Raw genomic sequence first — 10116 nt, 5'->3', positions numbered from 1 at the left:
TTTGTAGCATTTTTTGATATTTTAATTTTGGTTGTTGATAGTTTTTGTAAATCATATAGAAAAATGGGGTTAATTTCCTGAGGCTATGTTCAAGAGAACAATGCTATTCACCAATTTGTTGCTAGTTTTGGGGGAATTTCTTAGGCCTCTGGCTGCTCTGAAGGAAAATTGTTAGAACCATTTCCGACACTGGACAGACAGACCTTGAGTTTTCTTTTTGGTATCCTTTTCACTTAAAAAAAGAATGGTCCTTGTATATTCTCCACACAACTACCAAAACGATATTCCTAAAGTGTAGGTCTGACCGTGTTACCTCTTCTTAGTCAATAAGTCTGGAAACTCCCTATTAGATCCTGGATCAAATATAAAGTCCTTCGTTGCTGAAAACTCTTTACAACTGAGTCCCTTCATATGCTTCACTCTACAATCCAGCAATACCGGAGCACTAGCTGTTCCTCAAACCTAACGCTCCGCTTGGACTCTGTGCTTCTCCACTATTGTCCCCCATGCCTGGAATGCTCTCCTTCCTCCCTTCCTCCCTCCCTCTTCTCAGAGTCCCTGCCTTCCTTCAGGAGTCAGCTCAAATGTCCCCTTTGGCAGAAGGCCTTTTTCACTTCCCTCCCCTTCCAGTTGCTAGAGCTCATCTATATCTTGTCCAGCCACTTTCAATGCCTGTTAGAAACCTGTCTAGTGCCTATTTGTTTCCGTATTGTCTTCTCCATTAGAGGGGCAGTTAGGTGGTGAAGTGGCTAGAGCACTGGGCTGGGATTCAGGAAGATTTATCCTCATGAGTTCAAACCAAGCCTCAGGCACTTACAAGCTGTGTGACACTGGGCAAGTCACTTAACCTTGTTTGCCTCAGTTTCCTCATCTGTAAAATGAACCAGAGAAGGAAATAGAACACCACTTAGTATCTTTGCCAAGAAAACCCCAAATGGGGACATTAAGAGTCAGACACAACTGAACAAAACTCCTCCATTAGAACATGAGCTACTTTAAGACAGGGACTGTTTTTTGGCCTTTCTTTGCATCTCCTAGAACTTAGCAGAGCACCTGACCCATAGTAAGTGCTTAATAAAAACTTGTGGATTGATTAATTTTTCAAACATATTTGTTTATGTATTGTATATAAACCATGGTCCAAAGCAGCTCTAGATAAGGTCCTGAATCCATATCTTGGAAACATCATATATCTACCCAATCAATCAATCAATAAGCATTTATTAATGCCTGCTATATGCCAGGTACGGTGCTAAACACTAGAGATACCCAGAGAAACTTCTTTTTGGGAGCATGTAAATTGGGCTTATTTCTAGATCTCATCTCATTGAGCAAGTTTATATATGTGTGTGAGAGAGCAAGAGAAAGAGGGAAGAAGAAGGGGAGAAGATTTTTATCTAAATCCACAGTCAGGAATACTTATTACTATTAAGTTCTATTTTCCCTAGGAACTTCCCTATATTCACTTCAGACTTGAAGCACCACCTTACAGAATTTTTAGTTCATTCTCCCCCAAGCAGAAAAAGATTTGGGGGCCTATAGAGATGTAGGGAGTTGAGAGAGATGATCATTAATAGACAACGATTTGGGGAGATCCAGAATTCCCTCTTTTTCTAAAGACCTCATTTCAGAAACTCAGTCTCAGAAGGTTGAACTAACTTTCTCCTCCATCAGACACCACCCAACCTTCCTAGAAATCCCTAATCTAAAGTGAATTCCATTCAGTTAAGCTTGGGGGGCGGGGTTCGGGTATAGGGATAGTCTTTCTGTCCAAGAGTGACAAAATGTCACTCTCAGCCCCTCCTTATAATATTCATTCTCTCATTAATTGTTAACTAATCAGAGTTGATTGCCACCCTCGAGAACACTGCGCTTCCAAGGGCATGTAAGTCATGATTGCCTTTGGCATTCAGAAGTGCCACTGACCTCTTTTTATTAATGAAGTGTTAGCATTATTAAAATGTGATTAAATTACCTAGAAACTATGAATCTCAAACTTTTTAAACACCCCAGAGTGAAATATCCCACTCCTCTGGTGAGTTCCATTTTCCCTGGGATTTAGATTGTTAATGTGGTTGAGACCCTCCCTAGTAAAGAAACTACTTAAGACCATTACCTCTGTAGTTAGAGGAGCCAGCTTCAAATCTGATCTCTGATCTTTACACCCTGTTTATGATCTTTGGCAAGTCACTTAACTTCCCTGGGACTCAGTTTTCCCATCTATAGTTGCAGATTCACTTTCCCTTGCTGCTGCTGATGTTGCCACCATGTCCGTAGCTGCCATATTTTTCCTGTTAATACTGGTTTTGGGCAAAGTGTTACAGCTTTGTTAGATTTAGAACACCCAGACTAGAGGTGGACAACAACCTATTTTCCACTCTGTTGTTAGAATTATGGTCCTTCCTTGCTGACACACAAAAAGGCCAGTCATGAAGCTGTTAGCACGTTAGCCCTTCTCAACTAGAGGTCCCAGCTTCTCACTCCTAACTACATTAAGGGGAATCCATTTGCCTCTTTGCCTCATGGTTCAATGTCCCCCCACGTGGGGATTGAAGAGGGTAGAGGTGGAAAGCAGAGAGCTACTCCCATGTCCTTCACTTAAGGAAGGTTCCCAGGCCTTCTATCTCTTCATTTCCCATATGGCTACACTCCTCTGGATTTCATCATGCCCTCCAGAAACCTTATCTTCCTGTAAAATCATATCAACTTTGGAATTCACACCTCTTCAGTGCCGCCTGCCCTCTGATTGGAGAGGTTGGAGAGTGGAGAATAGAGAGCTCCATTTAAATAAGTTGCCCAGTCCAGCCATCTCTTTACTTCCCACTGGCTACATTTCTCCGGGCTCTCCACCTACCTTCTTTTCCCCTAATCTCAGTTTTTCAGCTTCCTTTTACGTGGTGTCTTCCCCAGTTAGATTGTGAGGCCTTGAGGGTCAGGATTATCTTTTGTCTTTCATTTTATTCCCACCACTCAGAACAGTGCAACTGATAGTCAGTACACTTGACTAAATCTTATTGATGTCAGGGAAATAAATGTCTTTCCCTTTACTTTTACAAGTGTATGCTCCGAAACTCCAACTAGCACCAGGCCATAAAAACATTCTTGTCTCCACTGGAGTTAGATACTTGAAATGGAATATTATAGTATGGTGTAACAGAAACAATATTGGGCTTGGAGTCAGGAGTCCTGGGCTCTAGTCCTAGTTCTTATGATTTAGAACAAGTTACTTTTACTTTCTTGGCCTCAGTTTCCTCATCAATAAATTGAGGGAGTTGGAAAAAAAACATCTTTCAGGGTCTTTCAGGTCTAAAATTATGTGATTCTGTTAATTATCCCCTTCCCCCACCCCCTATTTCAACATTTCACTGCAATATTAATTTTAAGTTCACTTTATCTCAATACAAACACTGGGAGTGAGGGAGAAGCACATGGTATGATTTTCTTTTGGTCTCACCCCTCTTGAACTATCGAATTACCCCCACTCCCACCCCCACCCCCAGTGAGCTGAAGAATATATATGTATATACATATATATAAAGGGTAGAAGAGATTGCATAGCTGCATGGGAGAACATGCTATATTAAGGAGAGACTTCAAAGGAGGATACAGAAAACCTGCCAGATTCTTCCAAGCCTAAGGGGCAGCCTGAAAGAAGTGAAGCTGGCAACCACTTGAAACTCTGGTCCCTGATAAACTCTCTTCTGTCTTCCCTAGGGCTTTGGAAATTCTGCCAACCTAACCCAAATGTTATAGTTCCTGGGATTCAGCAATGGAATACTCATGGTCCCTGAATTAATTTTAGTCCCAGAGAAAAGAAACCAGAACTGCTTCTCCTATGGCTCTAGCCTTCAAGAACATTCTCTATTAGCAATTTATCAGTCGCATACACCCTGGGAATAACATCTAAACACTGATATTGCCCCTTAATGACTGTCAGACTCCTGGGTTTCAGGGAGGGGGTTGGAGAGAGGGATCAGGATCCAAGGAAACTTCCAGTTTCCTTTAAGGTCAGTTAGCCCAACTCCATTTTACAGATGAGGAAACCGAGATGAACAGGGGTTAAGTGACTTGTCCATGGTCATACCATAAGTGGTAGAACCAGTATTTGAACCCAGGTTCTCTGACTCCAAATCCAACATTGATTCCCATTATTTGTTTTAAACGGGCAGGCCACTTTTACACGCAGCTTCTCCACATTCTGATGCATGCTGAGGAGGAGATGCAGGCATTATTTTAACACCATTGTACTTTGCAATCTGTGCTGCAAACAGCTATTTCAGCTTGGAGAGAGAGCCAAATCAGCCTTATGTGTTTAATTTTTCGGTTGCAGCTCCTGAGCAGGACGGATGGTGATTTTACTTTTCCATTTGCAGTTTTTATCATTGGAACAAACATGGCCCCATATTGCCTGTGAAGGGCTGCGGGGGGCTGATGCCTTACAGCCTCCATTTTCTTTCCCTGTCATAGGGAAATGAAAAATTTAACGAGACATTCCCAAGGTCTGCTGATCTTCAATCAGCAGGGAACTGAGAATGCTTAACAAAGCCTGCTATAACATCGTTCATTATTATGTGGAGCTGGCTGTCTATCATGGGTGAATCTTGTCCCTGAAACATCATAACCCTGTATAGTAAAAGCATGGCATGACAAGTTTAGTCTGTAAGTCCGGCATCGGTCAGGTCTGACCACAGAATAAAAGAGACAGATTCAAAATAGGTGACTTTTCCTCCTTACAAAAAAAGTCAGAATTTTGTCTCTTTTATTTTAAAGATGAGAACATTGAGATGGATCATATGATCATACAATCATAGACTTAGAGCTGGAGGAGCCCTTAAAGGCTATCTAGTCCAACCCTGATTTTACAGATGAGGAAACTGAGGCCCAGGCAGGTTAGGTAACTTGCTTCAGGTTACATTTATAGTAAGTATCAAAGGCAGAATTTGAATCCAAATCCTTTCACTCCAGAGACAATACTCTTTCCATTGTTCCACAGGAGACCCAATAGACTAGAAATCTGAATTCAGATTCATCACTTGTTTTTTTTTCCCTCACTAGCAAAATAAGAATGATAATTTCTTGTTGAAGAGAACCAATGACATCAAGAGGTGATGTCTTGACTTGCTCATGAATTAGATTTCAGTGAGGCAGATCCGGGCAAAGTCATCAGCCTCACTATCTCTTCCAGAGTCATCGAAGTCCAATGGCAGAACAAAAGTCAAGGCAGCTGGTGATAGGCTGGGGTGCAGTGGATGACCTTGGTGACTTCCATGTCTGACCAAGCTCTAAGTGCTCAGCTGCCTTCATGGACATTGGAAAGAATTGTTCTCATCTGTCCATTCCACAGGGGGAAGTCTTCATATGCTTGCAGCAAAAGCATCCATCTAACTCACTGATGGGTTTGAGGTCAAGTGATAATACCATGCATTCTTTTTACCAATATCATAGTAAAGTATTTCTATGAGGCACTTGGAGATCAAGTTTATACTCATAGCTGTAACTAACAGAGGTGAATAAGGCTTTGTCTCAGGATCCCGACATCTAATGGGGGCACTTCTTTCTCAAAAGGGTACACTTCATTCCCGTGGTGAACATTGTCCCCGCATCTTGATATGGTCCTCCACTGGCCTGGACAGCCATGTGATGCAACCACCCCCAAAATGTACTTTTGAGGTCCCATCACTGTGAAGCCTGTCTCCTGGGGCCCATCTTTCCCTACAGTTCCTTTAGGAATGATGATCAGATTCTCTAGGGTATGGGCCTTGTCATATGCCTTTCTGCTATCTTCTTCTCCATACCAGAAATGGAGCTTTAAAAACACTATCCCTGTCCCTTTCTAAGTGTTAATCCACTAAACTTTGGAACTCACCCTAGAGTAGAGATTGGCAGGCCCAGACCATGTTTTATCCCATCCAGTCATCCACTAAGATATCAGGGCCTAGTCAATGCAGGTACCTTGCCACCTAACCTGATGCTCTGTATATATTTCCTTCCCACACTCTCTCTGCCTTTTGCTCAGAGAATAATAAACCACATTGTCACTGCCACCAGAAAGGGCATGACTAACTATTGCCCTTTGTTTCCACCCACAATTCCTCTGATTGCTTGAAGTCCCTAGACCAAAGATAATCCCTTCCCTGGCCATTGCTCTGCAGCATACACAACATAACCCTAGTAGAATGCAAATCCCTTGAAGGTAGGAATTGTGTTACTTTTACATTTGTATTTTCAATGCCTAACATATAGTAGGCTCTTAATAAATTCTTGATGATCATTGAGGTAGGGAATACAGGGGAAGATCACGAGAGGGACCTAAACAGGTGCTCCCCTTCCCCTAGAAAACAGAATAATGGAAAGACCTGTTGTGGTGGAGGAAGACTCCAAGGTTCTGTATGAAATCAGTGGCTATCAGTGCCCCCCTGGAAGCTGGCAGGGAAATTGGTGCAACATCAAGATGGTGGCTGCTACCTCCGCAGAAAAGCAGAAGGTATTTCTAGAAAATTCACGGAATTTCAGTTTGAAGGGACCTTGTTGGCTCAACCCACACCTGAAAACGAATTTTAGACTCTCTCAGTGATCACCCTCTCTTCTCAAAGGAATTTTTTGGAGATAGAGACTGGGTAATTAAAAGGAAGATCTAGATATCATTTTTTTTTGAAAGCTGAAATTTGGGTTGTTTCTCATAACCAAGAGTGCACATAATAAAACCTTGCTCCCCTCCCCTCCTCCTGCCTCAGCCTCCCACTCTTCCCTTAGTCAGTGCACTTACTGTTTTTGAGATAAAATTATGAGGTTGATGAACATCCCCTCTCAGCTGAACAAGAGGGCTTGAGAACACTGGGAAATGAAGGCTTTGGACTGGCAGCTAAAGGAGGGAATGATTTATACTCTTAATTAGAAAAGAAAGCAGTGCTGTTTGCTTTTATTTGATAGACACCACATCTGCCTGCACTTAATCGAGGAATAATTCTTAATCCTATGGACTAAAATGTGTAATAAAAATTCTACTCTTTTACAATTCCTAGAATGATTTTTTAAAGTACATGGTGGGGGTTGAGGAAATGGTATATCTTTGTCTAGGCTAAAATATTAGATAACCAGGACAGAAATAGAGGAAGGAGCTGAGAAAACCATTCCAGCCATTTGACTTTGAGATAACAGTGGCAAGTTTTTCTCCACCTGCCCCCATCTACCCAGCCCAATTCTTGACCTAGCAGGTCCAGTTTCACACACAGAAGAAACAGAAGAGACACTTGGCTATATGGTATCTTTTTTTTTTTTTTTTTTTGGTCAGGGCAATTGGAATTAAGTGACTTGCCCAGGGTCACATAGTTAGTGAATGTTATGTGTCTGAGGCTGGATTTGAACTCAGGTCCTCCTGACTCCAGGGCCAGTGCTCCATCCACTGTGCCACCTAGCTGCCCCTCTATGGTTTCTTTTAAGAAACTCTAGCCAATACCTTCCTGCCTTACCTTATCCCTCCGTGAAAGTTTGCCATACTGCTTCAGATTTCCTGTTAGCTTATTCTTTTCTGTTATTAGTTTTATCATTTTTTAATAACAGTTCACTTTTCTGTAGCATTGCATGGTTTACAAAGCCTCCTTTTGTTATCTGTTAGACTGTCTAACAGTCTCATTTTGATCCAATTCCCAACCAGATGCGTTGAATTAGCCTGGTTCAGGCCCAGCCTACAACAACAGGGGACCTGGACAGAGAGAAGGGGACAGTTGATTTTCCATTTATTTTGCAATTTGACCTCGGCCAGTCCTTCTCCAGAGAAGCCTGTTGTGGTGTTTAGCCCACTTGAAAATCCTCCATTTGGGTGATATTTCTAGGGCACAGGTACAGGACCTTTTTTTTTTTAATTTTCTTCTCTTTTCCTGAATTTTTGTGTTTCAGCTCTCAGTTTTCTGTCTCAAGAATCGATCACCTTTCAAAACATTCCTAAGAAATTCTACAAACTGCCAGGGCACTGGAGACAATCTAGGCAAGAATACAAAAATCTTACATTTAACAGAGACTGTGAATGAGCAGGGATTTGGCTGAGATCATGGAGCCCTGAGTCTGCATCCAGTCAGATTATGGGGTGACAATCCTGTTTGGACTTCATCCCTGCTGTTCAGTCAAGGCTATTCTCCCCCTGCTTAGCAATCTACTCCAAGTCTTCCTCTGGCTTTTGAATGTTGTCTGTTTTAGTACTCTGGAATGGATCTTCATTACCAAGGTATACAACAAAGGAAAAAGATCATGAATTTCTCCAAGAAGATCCCTCTTCCTTGCCTCTCCTCAGCATTTTTTAAAGTCATCTTTTTGGGGACTGTTGGGGGAGGGAATGTAGGAAGGTGTTTTATTTTTATTTACCAAAACGGCTTAAGAAGTGCTTTTCACCAAATACAAATTAAATATTTTCATCTGGAATTATATGACAACCTAGCAAAGGAAAAATCGATGAATTCTATATGATTTGCCTTAACAGCATCTATATATTTTTCAAGCTCTCTACCACCATTAATTAATTAATACTCGTAATATTCCTGTGAGACAGGATGCTCTTGTCATCCCGATTTTATTGATAGAACCACTTTAAGAAGAACAAAGAAGTTAAGTAATTTGCCCAAGGTCACCCAGTAAGTCATGGCTGAGCCAGAAATAGAAGTAAATATCTACTGTCTTTCATCCTGACACTTCTAACCACTAAACCAGGAGTCTCCAACTGGGAGATATGACCCTTCTATTTTTTAAAATTAATTTATTTTGATTTATCAACAATCACTTCCATATGCTTTTGAGTTTAAAATTTTTCTCCCCCTTCCTCCCCAAGACGATGCACAACCTAATATAGGCTATACATATACATTCCTATTAAACATATTTTCACATTAGTGATGTTGTAACGAGGAATTAGAACCACAGAAAGAGGAAATAAAACTCAACAGAAGAAAGGAAAAAAAATAGCAAATAGTATGCTTCAATTTGCATTCAGACTCCATAGTTCTTTCTTTGGATGTGGATAGCATTTTCCATCCTGAGACCTTTGGAGATGTCTTAGATCCTTGTATTGCTGGGAAGGGTTAAGTTTATCAATATTAGTCATCACACAAAGTGGTGTTATTGTGTACAACGTTCTCTTGTTTCTGCTCACTTCACTCAGCATCAGATCAGACAAGTCTTTCCAGGCTTTTCTGAAGTCTGCCTGTTTATCATTTCTTATAGCATAATAGTATTCCATTACATTCATATACCACAACTTGTTCAGCCAATCCCCAACTGATGGGCATCCCCTCAATGTCCCATTCTTTGCCACCACAAAAAGAGCTGCTATGAACATTTTTGTACATGTGGATCCTTTTCGCATTTGTATGATCTCTTTGGGATATAGCCCCAGAAGTGCTGTTGCTATGACCCTTCTATTTGGTTGAGGTTACAACTCCCTTCCCAGTCCACCAGGTTCAAAGCCTCTGTCATCCTTGAGTCTCCCTTCCCTTGCCTTTTTTTTTTTAGCTCCTGTCCTTTCCACTGTCTTTCTGTCTTTCCTGTCTTTCAATTCACACAGTCCAAACCACACTTTTCAACTTAATTTCATACTACTCCCCTTTCCAAACTCTGTGGTTCAGCCATTTTGAACTACTGTTTCCTAATCTAAACTCTAGTTCTCCTGTCCTCATACATTCCCACAAGCCACCTCTATGCCTGGATTGCGCTCCCTCTTCATCTCTGCCTTTCAGAATCCTAATCTGAGGTTTAGCTCATGTGCCACTTCCTTTGGGGAGCCTACCCTCATTTCTCTAGTTCACAGTGCTCTCTGCCTCCAAAATTTCCCTTGTACTGTGCCATATTTATTTCTGTACATAGTGTAGCCCCCAAGTAAAAGGTAAGCTCCTTGAGGACAGGGTCTATTTCATTTGTGTCTTTCTCTCCCCTGTGCCTAGTGTTTTGGACAAGGCGGATGTTTGATAAATGTTGGTTGAATTGTGTTTGTTGAAGATGTCAAAGCTTGATTTGGTCGATTGGAATCCAAATTGGTTGTGTCTGCTATGTACCCCATTTTTATGAGTTACCTTAATGACCAGAGGGGAGAGAATACCTGTCAACCCAGAGCACCTCTTCCCTAAATTGTAT

Source organism: Vombatus ursinus, unplaced genomic scaffold (genome assembly GCF_900497805.2).
Source record: "Vombatus ursinus unplaced genomic scaffold, bare-nosed wombat genome assembly UNPS02014841.1, whole genome shotgun sequence".
NCBI classification, from domain to species: domain Eukaryota; kingdom Metazoa; phylum Chordata; class Mammalia; order Diprotodontia; family Vombatidae; genus Vombatus; species Vombatus ursinus.
The sequence above is the reverse complement of the archived record's forward strand: the minus strand, read 5'-3'. Positions refer to the sequence as shown.